The sequence below is a fragment of the Paroedura picta genome, chromosome 2, assembly GCF_049243985.1.
Source record: "Paroedura picta isolate Pp20150507F chromosome 2, Ppicta_v3.0, whole genome shotgun sequence".
In the NCBI taxonomy this organism is placed as follows: Eukaryota; Metazoa; Chordata; class Lepidosauria; order Squamata; family Gekkonidae; genus Paroedura; species Paroedura picta.
The window spans coordinates 8,992,144-9,008,255 of NC_135370.1; the positions used below are offsets into that span (position 1 = coordinate 8,992,144).

Here is a 16,112-nt window from a genome sequence, read left to right on the forward strand (position 1 = left end):
TTATGGTTAATATCAACACGGTGACAATAACTACGGTGAAACTACAAAGAAGGAACAGCACAGAATTTGAACACAGGACAGGCTGTCTCAGCCAGGGTTTTGTGAAACCCTGGCTTTTTGCGATGACCCTGGAGAGGTATTTCTCCAGTTGGATAGGAGTTAATTAATTTAATTTTTTAAAAAAATGCATCAAGTGATATGACCATATATGATCATATCGAGCCCCCCCCACCACCAAAATGGCCAATTAATCCTTGCTGTCTGAGGTTTATCACACGTGGGAGCAACTGGAGTCCAGAGATGTATTTTTAACTTAACTGTCAGAGGAGGTAGGGGATGACAGAGTGGCGTAGGCCTGCCCCAGCCCTGTTTCTGCAAGCTCCCACTTCAAGTTTCATAAGGTGAAGAAGAGCAAACTGGTAGTTAGCCCTGAGTGTATTTTTATTTATTTTTTAAATTATTTTATTTCTTATATTTATATACCTCCCTCCCCTATGGCTCGGGGTGGTTTCTGCAGAAAATGGGAAAACATAAGGACAGTACAGTGTAATTCAGCAGTAGTCAAATAAGTGTCAATAAACAATAGTAATAGCATATAACTACAGTTTCCCAACATTCCATAACTGGTGGGAGCAACATTTATAAACGTATAACTGTGACCCCAAAGGTTGGTTGATTCAGGATTCAGGTCAGGGGAGGCGTTCTAGGGGGCCCAGGCGATGGTGTTGGTTCAGTCGACCTCAACCAAATGCCTCGCAGAAGCTCTGCATTTCTCAGGCCCCGCAGGCATACTTCTCTTCACAAATTATCCCAAAATATATCTGTATTGTCACTTCCTGTGGAGTGGGGGGTGGCCTGGTGATGTCACAGCTGGTAGGGGTGTCTAGGTGATGTCACTTCTGGTGACATAGGTTGAGGGACTTGGGAATGTTCAGCCTGGAGAAAAGGAGGTTGAGAGGGGACATGATAGCCCTCTTTAGGTATTTGAAAGGTTGTCACGTGGAGGAGGGCAGGATGCTGTTTCTGCTGACTGCAGAGGAAAGGACGCGCAGTAATGGGTTTAAACTTCAAGTACAACGATATAGGCTAGATATCAGGAAAAAGTTTTTCACAGTCAGAGTAGTTCAGCAGTGGAATAGGCTGCCTAAGGAGGTGGTGAGCTCCCCCTCACTGGCAGTCTTCAAGCAAAGGTTGGATGCACACTTTTCTTGGATGATTTAGGATGCTTAGGGCTAATCCTGCGTTGAGCAGGGGGTTGGACTAGATGGCCTGTATGGCCCCTTCCAACTCTAGGATTCTATGATTCTGTGATTCTATGACATGTGACTTTAAGGGGCGTGACACGGAGGTGTGAGCTGCTGACATCACTTCTGGGATTTCTCAAAGCTTGAAAAATATTTCAGGGGTTTCTCAATGGTAGAAAGGTTGAGAAAGCCTTATTGAGGGGCATCTAAGACCGACAATGCATATAAGAACCAACTCTTCTTCTTCTTCTTCTTCTTCTTCTTCTTCTTCTTCTTCTTCTTCTTCTTCATTCTGAGTAGAAACTTTTATGTGCACATAGAGGCTTACAACTTGAATGAAACATTGTTGGTCATAAAGATGCCCCTGGACTCAAACTTTGTTCTGCTGCTTCAGTCCAACGTGGCCATCCACCGAAAGGAAAGGAACAATATTTCAGTTTTCCGAGCAAAGCAGTTTGTCCTTTTTACTGTATGCTCAGAAACCTAGCTTGTGGTAGTTTGTATCTGAGTATTTTGGCTCAGATCCGGCGAGTGCTACTAATCCTGTGACCCCCTTCCCTCCCCCAACGGGGCCACTGGATTTACTTTCCTTGAACAGCAGCCCTCTGTGCCGTATGGCAAGCAGCTTCCAGAAGTGAGCAATGCTTTCAAAAGGAGCTTTGATACCACTTGGAAGCGAGCTGTTCAAAGTGAAAAATCAAACATTTTTTCCTGGGAGAGCCGAAGCAGAAGTTTGGATACTGCAAACTTAATGACACTTTTTTATACTGAGTTGAAAGACCGGCCTGTGTGACCGCCCTGTTGGCCGAGACCTTCTTCAAGTCTGCGGACTCTTTTGAAATTCAGGCACAGGGTAGGGGGCCCAACCAGAAAATGGCTGCCACAGGAGGCGGGGCCAACCACCATGTCGAGGGATGAGATGATGCATAAGCGCCGACAGTAACTCTGCAGAACATCAGACAGAAACTCTCTTTAACAGAAAAACAAAAACTCTCTTTAAAACTCCCTTTCAAAATGAATGCATATGTTTAACGTATTTTCTTGGATACATGAAGCTTGTTTCCAGTAAGAGAGTAAAGATTTTGGAGGCAGCTGCTGAAGCAACGGTTTATAAAGAACCTGCTCAGCCAATCAGAAACTCTGCTGACCCCTCCCCTTGATCTTAGCCTACTTCCCCAAAGCACTTGGTGGATGCAAGAAAAGGGAGCCCTGGTCAAGGACACAGGGAACAGCCCATGGCTTGCTGCACATGTCATGTGGAGACCCATAGATAGGGTGGAGCCGGGCATTCTCCTGGAAAGACAATTGCTCCAGACTTCAGGGATCAGTTGCCCTGGAAGGAATGGTGCCTTTGGAGGGCACACTCTGTGGCATCCCTGCAGAGAGTTGGCGTGGTGTTGTGGTTGAGAGGGGCAGCCTCTCATCCAGAGAGCAGGGTTAGATTCCCCACTATTTCTCCACATGCAGCGGGGTGACCTTGGGCTGTCCCATTTCTCTCAAAGCTCTCTCAGCCCCACCTGCCTCACAGGCGATTGAGACTCCTTTGGGTGGTAAAATGTGGGGTATAAAAAACAATGTTGTTGTTGTTGTTCTTCTTCTTCTTCTTCTTCTACTTCTACTTCTTCTTCTTCTTGCTCTTGTTCCGCTTCTTCTTCTTCTTCTTCTTCTTCTTCTTCTTCTTCTTCTTCTTCTTCTTCTTCTTCTTCTTCTTCTTCTTCTTCTTCTTCTCTGAGTTTCCTCCCTCCCTTAACTCTTCTCCCTCCAAGCTTGGCCTGCACATCTCTAGTAATCTCCAGACCTGGCCTTGACAACACTGCCCTAGTCCTCCCAGATCATGCCCAGCTTTCTCTTGATTCCGTGTCAGAAAATGGACTCAAAGACTCCCCTCTTCTGAATCTGTGGTCTAAAAGGGAGGCAGCCAGTGGTGGTGGTTCCAGTAAAGTTGAGGTGATTATATGGAATTGTGACACCAGTTGTAAAGGTGGGACCGCCAGCTGTGTGCTAGATGACCTCACCGGGAGAGACACCCACAGGGCAGTGACTTCAGTGGGGCAGAAGGAAGGAAGGAAGGAAGGAAGGAAGGAAGGAAGGAAGGAAGGAATCAGTGGGATTCACAGAGCCTACCTTCCAAAGCAGCTTTTCCCCCCATGGAGTCGGTGTGTCCCATCTGGAGAACAGCTGTAATTCTGGGTGACCTCCAGGCCCCACCTGGAGGTTGGGAACCCTACCCTCACTCCCAGGAGCCAGGTTGGGCTTTTAGCATCCCCTCTCCCCCCGTACTATTTGTTCTTTTGCTGAGTGCCGGACAGCAACTTCTTGGTTGTCTTAAGAACTGCGCTCACATATCCACCAATGTGACTTGTTTTAATGTCACCGCCTTGCGAATAATAAGAATTAAAAAATCCATTAGTTTCCTCTAATCCCAGTGATGGCTTCCTAAATGCATTACTTGTGCAGGGAGCAGTCAAATTGCTCATGTACCTGGTGCGAGGCGGCCTTAATAATTCTGGCTGAAAGCAATTTTTATTTATTTCCCTCAAGGTTTTAATAGATGTGTTCTGTTATAACTAAGAACATACCATTCCTTCATCTTGTCAAAGCTCATTCCACCTTCCGTCAGCTTGCGGGGGAATGCTGCTCGATTGGCTGCTGGATGCAGAGGGCTGAGGAGAGGGGCTGTTTGGTGTTTGGAGTCCTTTTGGCTCCCCGGATGAGCAGCAATCCTTTTGGTGCCAGGGGCAACTGTCCCGGCGTAAGGAGGAGGAAGTAGGAGAGAATTCGGGACTGGGATCCCCACTCCCTGGTGGGTGGGTGTTTCTCTGCGTTCATGATGGCCACCCTGCGTTCATGATGTTGTGGTTACGAGCAGCAGATTATAATCTGGAGAAGTGGGGTTGATTCCCCATTCCTCTTCCACATGACTCCAGCTGGGTGACCTTGAGCCTTTCATGGTTCTCCCAGCCTCGCAGAGTGCCCATTGTGGGGAGAGGAAGGGAAAGGTAAATTCTAAACTGCTCTGAGACCCCACAAGGTAGAGAAAAGCAGGGTATAAAAGCCTACTATTCCTCCTTCTCCTCCTCTTCTTCTTCTCCTCCTCTGCCTCCTGCGATTGGGAGAACAGAGGACCGTTGTGAGGAACGGAGCTGGGGGGGGGGGTGTTTATATCCCTCTTTTAAGGAGTCCCCAAATGGCTTGCAAGGACCTTTTGCCTCCTCTCCTAGCACTGCTGAGTACAAAACTGCTTTTGACCCTCTTCTCCCCACCGGCTCTCCAAACAGCACCAATTGGGGACCCTGAAAACATAACCTAACTGAACAAATAGATTTATGGGCCATAAATAAAGCACTGTGAATGAATACATGGGGGTATTTATTCCTGATTGTTGTTGTTGTTAGTTGTGAAGTCGTGTCCGATCTATTGTGACCCCATGGACAATGATCCTCCAGGCCTTCCTGCCCTCTACCATTCCCCGGAGTCCATTTAAGTTTGCACCGACTGCTTCAGTGACTCCATCCAGCCACCTCATTCTCTGTCGTCCCCTTCTTCTTTTGCCCTCAATCGCTCCCAGCATTAGGCTCTTCTCCAGGGAGTCCTTCCTTCTCATGAGGTGGCCAAAGTATTTCAGTTTCATCTTCAGGATCTGGCCTTCTAAAGAGCAGTCAGGGCTGATCTCCTCTAGGACTGACCGGTTTGTTCGCCTTGCAGTCCAAGGGTCTCGCAAGAGTCTTCTTCAGCACCAGAGTTCAAAAGCCTCAATTCTTTGACGCTCGGCCTTCCTTATGGTCCAACTTTCTCAGCCATACATTGCAACTGGGAAGACCATAGCCTTGACTAAACGCACTTTTGCTGGCAGGGTGATGTCTCTGCTTTTTAGGATGCTGTCTAGATTTGCCATAGCTTTCCTCCCCAGGAGCAAGCGTCTTTTTCTTGATATGTTTATTCTTTATATCTTTATTCTTGATATGTTTCTTAATTTGTTGTTACTCTTTTCAACTTACCAGCTACTCTAAAAATGGTTGCAAAGACCATCATTAATACAACATGTTGGTTTGTTTATTTACGGTCATTGACCAGTATCGTAAGACAGGTAAAACCACAGGAACGTAATGAAATTCACAACCAAGTCACTTAACAACAACCAAGGATTTCCTCACTTTACTAGCAATACAGTAGAGCTTCGCCATTGTATAAGAAATAGAATGATCTTTATCTGCAAGTAAGGTGTTAACTAACAGATCGTCAGTTTAGCTAGAGAACTGCGGTAAGACAGGTGAAATTAGACTACCTCTGATATCCCGGTAAAAATCACAGTGCAGAAGAATACGAGCAATCAATTCAATTGCGCCCGAACTGCAAGGGCGCAGTTGGTCCTTCATCGGCACATGTTGAAATCTTCCACTGAGCACTGCTGATGGAAATGCATTGAAGCGAGATCTCGGAAAAGCCTGTTGAAATTTACCAAGGGTGAGGTGTTAAGTATGGAACGGCAGAAAATCTGCCCCCCCCCCTGAGACTTTAATAGCTTATATAGGCTTGGAAAAAGGGCCATGTCATTTTGCATATCTCATTTTGCTCAATATCCATAAAGGTAAAGGTAAAGGTAAAGGTAAAGGTATCCCCTGTGCAAACACCGAGTCATGTCTGACCCTTGGGGTGACGCCCTCCAGCGTTGTCATGGCAGACTCAATACAGGGTGGTTTGCCATTCCCTTCCCCAGTCATTACCATTTTACCCCCAGCAAGCTGGGTACTCATTTTACCGACCTCGGAAGGATGGAAGGCTGAGTCAACCTTGAGCCGGCTGCTGGGATTGACCTCACCTCCCTCACAGGGTGTCTGTTGTGGGGAGAGGAAAGGGAAGGCGACTGTAAGCCTCTTTGAGACTCCTTCGGGTACAGAAAAATGAGATATAAGAACCAACTCTTCTTCTTCTTCAGTAATCTCAGGGCTCTCTCAGCCTCTCCTCCCTCACAGGGTGTCTGTTGTGGGGAGAGGAAAGGGAAGGCGACTGTAAGCTGCTTTGAGCCTCCTTCGGTCAGAGAAAAGTGGCATAGGTCACAGGCAAGGAAGCTTGAACTTTCATTTCACTGTGTTTAAAGAGATGCACTTTGCAGCTTTCTCACCCCAAAATATAATACATTTATAAATTATGAAATATTTGTTTATTAATTATGATCCAATGTTCAGATCAGGAGATGATGCGAGAAACTGGAAAGAGAAGCATAATTTCATTCAGCCAGAATCTTGTAGAATAGCTTGGCACAGACTTTTGGGGTAGGAACCAACTTGCATTCCTCAACACTGCAACATGCCAAAAAGCACTGAACGCTGACAACAAGTGTATGTAACCTATTTCCCAGCCACAGTCTTCAGGAAGACCCATAGGTGGCCGGCCAGCAGGCTCTACCTCTCTTTGAAGGTCCGTCACATGGGATTTTGACCAGGGAACGCCAACAGACACCGCTGAGCTCACTCCAGGTAGAGTCCAGGAGGCAAAGTACCGTCTGAACAGCTCCCGAGACAAGTGATGGATACTATCAGAGTTCAGACTTCTGAAATTTTGGCAGCTATCCTTTAAACTAATGCTGTTTCCTTCAGCACCAAGCACCTTTGCTGTTTAGCCTTCAGCATCGTGTACACAAGAAAGGGCAACACATTACGAACCGGGGTTTTAAATCACCGTGACAGGGTGATTATCAGCACTCTGTATGAGAACGGATGCACACTTTCCGCGCTCTCTTCCAGTCAGCGAGCGGGAAGCATGGATGGTTTTAATTGCGCTCCAAGCTGATATACAACTATTGTAACAGATTTAACAAAAACAAACCAACAAGCCAACCACCACCAAATTGCAACCTGGAGGTAGTGAACAAACACAATATTCTTAAGTTTGTTTTAAATGCCGAGACATGCATACTTTTAAATTTAAATGGAGGAGATAAATATCTGAAACGGCCTGCTCTCACTACGAGCAAATGCAGATTGCCTGTCTCTGTGTCTCCTAGCTTTTGTGCCTCGAACTGCTTCATCACATTTTAAACAGACTCCCATCTGTTGATAAGCCTTCTCGCTGTCTAATATTGTAAGTTCCCGACACTGTAGAATGTAAATTATATGAGCTTCCGAGGCAGTTGTTTTTGATCAGTCCCTTCTTCCCGGATGAATGCCAAGTATTCTCCTCCGTTGCTTTGCTCAAGACACACGGCCGCCTTCATGAGATATTAAAATGTCCACAGCGAATCAAAGAGGCTGGGATGGGAGAGATGACTCCTCGGGGGCTTTTTGGTTCTAGCAGCCTAGCAAAAGACACGGATGCGCTCTGGCCCTGAATCCTCGATGCGGAGAATTGCATTGGTTAGACGACATTTGGAATATTGTGTCCAGTTCTGGGTGCTGCAGTTCAAGAAAGATACGGACAAGCTGGAACGTGTTCAGAGAAGGGTGACTAGGATGCTGAGGGGTTGGAATTAAGGCCTTATGAGGAGAGGAATTCATGCCTTACATGTCGAACGGTGCCAGCTAGATATCCTTATCCGTGGTCTCCTTATAAATAAAAGGGAAACTGCCTCAGGGGATGGACTGTCCGGCTGTCCGAGTTGGAAATAGGGCCAATCAAGGTACAGCTAGCTGCACCCTGATTGGCCCTGCCCCTACAGCTCCCACCCAGGCCGGCAAGCACAGGCGGTGCCTCGCAGAGGTGCCGGCTGTGCTTGCCGGGCTGTGTGCATTTGCAGGGGGCAGCCGGCCTGGGGGGAGGCCGGTCAGGTCCGGGGGGGAGGGGTCCGGGATGGGTCTCCTGCAGGACCCGGGAGTCGAGCTTCACCGCCTTGTGGCAGCGGGGGGATGAGGGCTTCTCAAAGCCCGTTCTTATGAATGGGCTTTGAAGCTAGTCAGGAATAAAATGTTCACACTCTGAGTAGTTCAGTGATGGAATGGGCTGCCCAAGGAGGTGGTGAGCTGACCCCCACTGACGGTCTTCTAGCAGCAGCTGGACATATCCTTATCCTGGATGCTTTAGGCTGATGCTGCATGGCCCTTCCAACTCTGTGATTCTATCCTGCAACAAACAGGAGGCTGAGGATGTGTGAGGAGAGGGGATATGAAAACGCAGGCGTGACATCACACCTTCCCAGTCATTGGTGGAAACTCTATGGCAGATTTCTGGTGATTTCTAAAGGGGGGCTGAGTTTCAGCCTGTTCCTAGACAGGTATGATGTCATTTCTAGGTTTGCCCAGAAGTGATGTCATAACGCTGGTGGATGGCCAGTTTTTTGTTTTGTTTCTCATCAGCTGCCACTCTGAATGGAGGCAGGATATGTAAGGTGGGGGCAAGGAATCCCACAAGGGGCTGGCAACCCTAAGACAATCAGTATGATGCAAATATCCCCACTTTTAATGTCCAAGAACAAAAACTGATGAAGGTGTGCCTCACCGTTTATGCATGTACTAAGTAGAATTCTGCACTTCATGTAGACTATGAATGGACTTCCTTCTCCTCTAGCTTTTGGGTCAAGCCCCTGGACATTGCTGGTTGTCTTGGATCAACATCTTCTCTTTTCACAATTGGATACTTAATACTGGAAGAAGAAGATGGTACTTATAGGTTGCTTTTTTCTTCCCAAAGGGGTCTCAACGTTGCTTACAGTTGCCTTCCCTTTCCTCTCCCCACAACAGACATCCTGCGAGGGAGGTGAGGCTGAGAGAGCCCTGAGATTACTCAAGAAGAAGAGTTGGTTCTCATATGCCACTTTTCTCTACCCAAAGGAGTCTCAAAGCGGTTTACAGTCACATTCCCTTTCCTCTCCCCACCACAGACACCCTGTGAAGGAGGTGAGGCTGAGAGAGCCCTGAGATTACTCAAGAAGAAGAGTTGGTTCTCATATGCCACTTTTCTCTACCCAAAGGAGTCTCAAAGCGGCTTACAGTCACATTCCCTTTCCTCTCCCCACCACAGACACCCTGTGAGGGAGGCGAGGCTGAGAGCCCTGAGATTACTCAAGAAGAAGAGTTGGTTCTCATATGCCACTTTTCTCTACCCAAAGGAGTCTCAAAGCGGTTTACAGTCACCTTCCCTTTCCTCTCCCCACAACAGACACCCTGTGAGGCAGGTGAGGCTGAGAGAGCCCTGAGATTACTCAAGAAGAAGAGTTGGTTCTTAGATGCCGTTTTCTCTACACGAAGGAGTCTTGCAGATCCGGCCCCCACCCCACTTCAACAGGGACTGCCTGCCACTGAGTGGAGGTCTGGGGGAAATGCCCACATAATCTGAAGCAAATTCTTTTGGATGCAAGCCAGTGGTGTCATTGAGGACGTCACAATCTGAGCCTTCACAAAACAAAGTCGGCATTAAGGCCCCATCCCTTCTTGATTGTAGAAAGCCAAAGTCCATTGCAGAGTTAAAGGTGGAGCTCAGCTCTTAAAGGAGGACATGCTGCAGGGCATCAATAGTCAATTTTGGACTTCATTGGAGCTCATTTGAGGATACCTCCTTTCGTGTAGTAGGGCCCAGTGAAATCTAATGCTGTCATTTGTAGCCATCGATGGAATGCCTGTGACGCCATTAAGAGACTTCGTGTGAACAGTGGGAGGTGTTGGTTTTGTATGGATTTAATTCCCCTCATTTGCTTGTTTTGCAGCTTTCCATTATTGAGTAATTGGGAGATAATATGCCACATCGGGAATCGATGCTCTGTATTTGCCTATAAGGAGAGAGCAGCTGTGAATGTCTGGGAAGGGAAAGTAAACATTGACTACTGAGATGAAACTCCAAAATGGTGGGGAAACATAACCAGGTGCTGGGCTTGAGGCTGAAAATGGCCATGATTCTTCTGCCAACTTTGCTCTCCAGTTCACACACAGAAGAATCAGAATCAGATTTTATACACCAGTTTTCAATCCCTGAAGGTGTCTCAAAGTGGCTTACAATCGCCTTCCTTTCCTCTCCCCACAACAGGCAGCCTGTGAGATAGGTGGGGCTGAGAGAGCTCTGAGATAATAGCTCTAACAGGACTGTGACTAGCCCAAGGCCACCCAGCTGGCTACATGTGGAGGAGTGAGGAATCAAACCCGGCCCACCAGTGGAAGAAAACCTGGCTCTCCAGCTGAACGGGGGAGGGAAGGGATCCAGAGTTTAGGAGTGTTGTTGTTGTTGTTGTTGTTGTTATTATTATTATTATTATTATTATTATTATTATTATTATTATTATTATTATTATTCAGTTTATTTCCCACCACTCCCTACAGGCTTGTGGTGGATAACAGTAGTCTTAAAATCCCCCGTTAAAACCCCTGCCAAAAGACTATAAAAATACCCAACACAGCGGAAAATACCAAGGGCATAGGATTAGGAGGGTAATGATGACTACTTCATAGATGGGATCACAACCCATCTATTGTTGTAAGGGGAGTTTTATGGGTTTTTTAATTGTATTTTTATTGATCTTAGGTTGTTGTGAACCGCTGCAAGACCACTGGAATAGCGGTGGTATTAAATGAATGAATGAATGAACGAACAAACAAACGAACGAACAAATAAATAAATAAATAAATAAATAAATAAATAAATAAATAAATAAAATTAGAAGCTGCCGCTCTTAACCACTACACCAAACTGGCTGTATATGATAGTTTGGGACATTTTTATAAAACAGATCCGTACTTGAGATAAAATCAGTAAGTGTTTCAATTTACAATGTGTGGTTTCCACTGAGAAGTGTGATGTTTGAAAAAGTTGTGAGGAGCTCACAGGCACCCCATAAAAGGTTAATTGCGCCGGTGTAGAAACAAACTGAGTTAGAATAGAGAATTTGATCTTGAGTCTCAATAGCCTCCCAAGAGGCTGGCAGTTCTAATAACCACAACTGGGTCTTGTAAACAGCTCTGGGAGAGAAAATGCATCACATTCCTAGCATTAAGAACTGGCCAGGTAATGCCACCGCCCGTGGCTGGCAGGAACATGGATCTCTCCCATAAAGAGTCATGTTTCCTTTATTTCCAGTTCTCCAACATTTCTGCCCTGCTTTTCCAGGAGTTCAGAGCCACTTGCTTGTCAATGTCCCATCAAAACTTTCCAAGAAGCAGGCCCGTTGGCTGAAGAGATCTTCTTTATTAAGGAAAAGTAAAAATAAAAAAAGGTATACATGGGGTCTTTTCAGAGACCAAAGTCAGCCCTAGCTGGCCTACCTATATGGTCACTGCAGAGCCCACCCCCCAGGCACTTTTTGGGAAATAGTTCTTACTTGTTCCCATGTTGCTAGCTTGCAGAAACAAGCATTATTTGAAAAAAACAAAGAACTCCGCTGCTCAGGACCAGAGAGATCACCCAGAGCTCGAAAGACGTACGGCACCCGTCCCCCAGCAGGAGAGCACCGAAAGGGAAACCGCAAAGTAAACTAAGTAAAGGCATCCCTTTTGATCAGGAAAGGCGTGAAAGGCAACAAAAACAAACTAGTAAAAAAACAGCACATAATGCAGCAGAGTCAAACAGAGAATCAAACGTGGCAAGAGCCTGTGAAAAAAGCATCTTTATGTCGCTGCGGACAATAAAACTAAATTTGCTCAACATCTAACCAACAATCCAGTTGGACTGTGAGTAGGGAAGGAATTGGCCTGCGAAACTATCAGTTGAGCTTCCATAAAAGGACTTCTAAACAATACGTATGTCCCTCGCCATTTCTGGAAGTCATTGTAATGATATACATTGGGGTTCTAGCGTTGGTAATGTCCAGGCAGTGGCTGGAGGTCTCCCTGAATTACGGGCAGTCTCCAGGTTATAGAGATCCGTTCCCCTGGAGAAAATGACTGCTGGGGAGGGGGGACTCCACAGCGTTCTACCCCACTGAAGTCACCCTCTGCCTCCAGCCTTGCCCTTTTCTGCCGCCCCCATCTCCCAGAGAGCCCCCCACCCATTTCCCAACTTAGACCTGGCATAGGTGTGTGTGTGTGTTTGTGTGACAAAGAGTTTGGATTTCCAGGTGTTCCTGCACTGTCAGCTGGGGAGGGTATGCTCTCTGGAAGCTTCCCACCACATACCCAAATGTAGAAGAACATCTGGCTTTCAGATATCACCCGGAAGTGACATCAGCACATCAGAGATGTTGGGGGCGATTCTTTGGGTTTTGGGGCAAACTCTATGGTAAAAATCAGCCACAAACCATCGAGCATCACCCCAAACCCAGAGCATTGCGACCCCCCCCCCCCAAGAAACCCTGCAGTGGTCACTTTCAGGTGACATCAGGGCATTCCTCCTGGGGAGTATGGGGGGGGGCAAGAATCTTTGTGAAAGTGGCTGTTGGGGGGTGATTTCCCCCACTTTAGGAATCCCCCAAAGCAGGAGTTTCCCCAGGGGGTGGTGGCCTGGCATCCCTACAAGCCATTTGTGTGCATGTGTGTTTTAACCAAACCAGGCATTCTGGTGACTGGTCCATGCTGTGGCCATTGGCACCATTTTAGAGTATTATGTCACCATTTCAAAATAGTCCTGAGGGATCCTTACCCCCCCCTTTTTTTTTCCAGAGCAAAAACTGGTTTCTAAAGATAAACGGTGATTTGTCAACAAGCGAAATCAAGTGAATTCTCAGGCTCGTAGTGAGAAAAGAGTCTTCCCTTTCACATCACTTAAAAAAAAATCATTTAACCTGTTTTATGTATTCTGTATGCATGAGGATGGAGAGAATGCGTTAATAGATTTACTTTAGCAAACATGACAGTCCCGCAGCTCTGTATGGGAAACCAATTTCTCTGGAAACCCCCTCCCAAAACACAGCATTGTTTGCTTCTGACCGTCCAACACTTGGTGTGTTTACTCCATCGTATACCCCAAGGAATTCCACTGAGTGTTCTCCTCTCAGTCAATCGGCTTAGGGTTGCAGTCTTGGGATGCATGAATTGTTAGCAAAAGTGGGGGGAAGGAGGCTTCTTTAACAGGGATATTTGTCTTACCATTTCGGATGAAGGGAATAAATCAGCTTGGTATAATGGTTAAGAGCGCCGACTTCTAGTCTGGCGAGCCAGGTTCCATTCCCTGCTCCTCCAGCTGGGTGACCTTGGCCTCGTCACAGCCCTAATAGAGCTGTTCCAATTCAGCAGTCCTGTCAGAAGCTCTCTCAGCCTCATCTACCTCACAGGGGGGAGTTGTGGGGAGAGGAAAGGGAAGGCGATTGAAAGCTGCTTTGAGACTCCTTCGGGTAGAGAAAAGCAGCATATGAGAACCAACTCTTCTCCTTCTCCTTCTCCTTCTCCTTCTCCTTCTTTGTGCTGGTGGAGTCCTTGAAAAAGAAGGAGCCCATAAAACCTTACTTTTTGGAAGTTCGGACACAATACCTTTATTGGTAGGTGAAGTACAAAGGAAACTGAGATGAAATAATCATAATATGCCAGTCATTTTTGATTTGGGAAACCTGACTGAATAATTTGATTTGAGAAACCTGACAGAATAATACAGTATCTTAAGAGGAGGAAGGGGTGGGCCAGGGGATTGTGTGTGTGTGTGGGGGGGGAAGGCCTGAATCTAGGGTTGCCACCTCTGGGTTGGGAATTACCTGGAGATTGAACGGGTGGAGCCTAAAGAGGGTGGGGTTTGGGAAGGACAGTGATCTCAGCAGGGTCTAATGTTGCAGAGGACACTCTCCCAGGGAACTGATCTCTGACATCTGCAGATAACTTTGAAAAGTGGGAGATCTTCAGGCCCTACCTGGAGGTTGGCAACTCTCTCTAGATCATGTAGTTGAGACCCATAATCATTCTCCTTGACTATCCAGGAAAGTTTTTGTCCTCAACAAAGGAGGCCAGCCACCTGGTGCAGGACCCTCCACCCCTGTCAGTGGCCGTGAATGCTGACCTCACCCGTATCGCTCCGAGAAGATCAGGGCTAGCAATATCGTTTGGATTTGCATTTTTAAAGGGCCGCCCTTTCCATCCATTTTTACGGTAAAATTGGCTTTGTTGGATGCAGTCCTGAATTGCCTGCTCACTTTCCCCACAGCAAAGGAATCCCCAGAAAACGGGGATTCATCTTTTCAAGCAAGGCCTAACAGGGTCTAATTCGAGACTGCTCGATGCTTTCCCCCCAGGCCCGCCATTTCCAGTCATTTAGGAACATACCTTTCCTTCTCTTTGATCTTACCAGGCCAGGGGCAGTCTGAGGATTGGGATATTTGGTGAGTATGGCTGAGTTTTGCCCCGTTGTAGAAGCGTGATGTTGAGTGCAGTGAATGAATCTCCCAAGAACTGTATTGCCAAAAAGGTAGATCCTGTTCACGTTCAGGTTGCAGTCGAAAGAAGAGAGGGAAGCTCAATCTAAAGAGGACCTCCTTTATCATAAACGGCCAAGTTGTCCAGCAATGTGTATGTGGGAGGCTGAAGGCATTGTCTGGACTTGCACAGACATGTGTCTTCGTGGAAGGCCATGGAGAGAGGGAGAGAGAGGGGACAAAGGGAGTGCGTGAATGGGTAAGAGAACAACCACCATTTTAAGACAAAGCCAGGCATCTCGTTCAAGGAGATAACATAGGCATGCAGAATCATTTGTTCCAACACAGAGGATCCACAAAACACCTGTCTTGCAGAAAGGCTGTGCATGTTCCTTCTCTCTATGATCCTTGTCCTTCCTCCCCAGATGTGTCAGTGATGGGTAAGACAAGCAGGCTTCTTTTCAGAAACGCAAAAGAGAGAGGGGAGGCGTGCACCCTCCAATCCCCTATCCGATCTTTGTGCAGAAGTGGCAGAGTCTCTCCATGCGCTTGCCTAGGAAGGCCAGGGGAGGATGTGCAGCGGGTTGTGCAAGAACAACAAAGCACTTGGAGCCTTTGAAAGAGAGGGGAGAATTAAAATTCCCCTATGGATCACGAACACTCAAGGAGGGAGCGGCGGTACGGTTTCTCACCCGAATGTTGATGTGCAGAGCTTCAGCTGCACTGTTCCGATTGCCGTTTCTTATGCTTGACGCCACTGCGCTCCTTCCATAGTTGCCATAGCGATGTAGGAGTCTTGACTCACAACATCCATCTCCCCTGGGCGACCGTTTTCCCAAGGCTTACGCACAAAGAGTAGCTGTAGCAGGAAATTACAGGAAATGAACCCAGGGAATGCCATGCATTCTGTTTTCTTTCACAAAAAAATGTTGTCATTATTTGAAAATAAGGTGCATTAATTCAGCCTGGATTTCAGTTAGTTCAGGGTCTATAGCTGCCTTCTTTAAATCCTTTGCATTTTCTCTGTGTGGATTCTTTAGCTTGATGAAAGGGAGCACTTGCTTAATTTCATGCACTCTGAATAGTCCGGTTGGCTTTGATAATGTATCACCAGTTCATCCAAACAAAACAGAACAGAAGACCTTCTGTGAATGGGTAGAGTCCAGGAGCACCAAAAATGACTAACCAAATTTGTGGCAATGGAGGAGCTTTCGTGAGTCAAGGCTCCCTTCTTCAGATAGATCAAGAAAGGTGGCCGTGTGAGTCTCTCTGTAGCAGAAAAGGACATGAGTCTTGGAGCACTTTACCTGTGGCAGGGGAGGACCTTCTGTGAGGCACTGCTCACTCCTTTGAATCCAGCTAGAATGTGGGGCCATCTGTCTTTATAACTTGTAGAGTAGAGTGATCTCAGATGTGAATGATAATAGTAGGCAATTGACAATAGAAGGCATAATTGGATGTGGTGTGTCATACAGAGAGGTAGTAGGCATGGAGAAATCAACGGTCATGGGACAGGAAACCTAGGTCTCTATTCAGTCCAGGAGGATGCATTGGCTTGAGCTTCATTATCAGTTGGAATTTGGCAGTCTCCCTTTCTAATCTCCCTTTGAACTTCCTTTGTAAGAACAGCTACTGTTGAGTCGGTAACTGAATATTCTGGAAGGATAAAATATCCCCCC

General features: G+C 46.7%; 1 protein-coding gene and 1 long non-coding RNA gene across 5 annotated transcripts in view; one reads left to right on the forward strand and one right to left on the reverse strand.

Moving 5' to 3' along the window:
- ERBB4 (erb-b2 receptor tyrosine kinase 4) overlaps window positions 1-16,112 on the forward strand; it is a 918,733-nt gene that overhangs the window by 360,757 nt on the left and 541,864 nt on the right. The window lies entirely within an intron of this gene.
- On the reverse strand, window positions 5,344-15,172 carry LOC143829051 (uncharacterized). Its single transcript, XR_013227990.1, has 3 exons — window positions 15,126-15,172; window positions 14,345-14,470; window positions 5,344-5,689 (listed from the first exon to the last, which is right to left on the reverse strand). It is a non-coding gene; the product is annotated as an uncharacterized LOC143829051 (long non-coding RNA).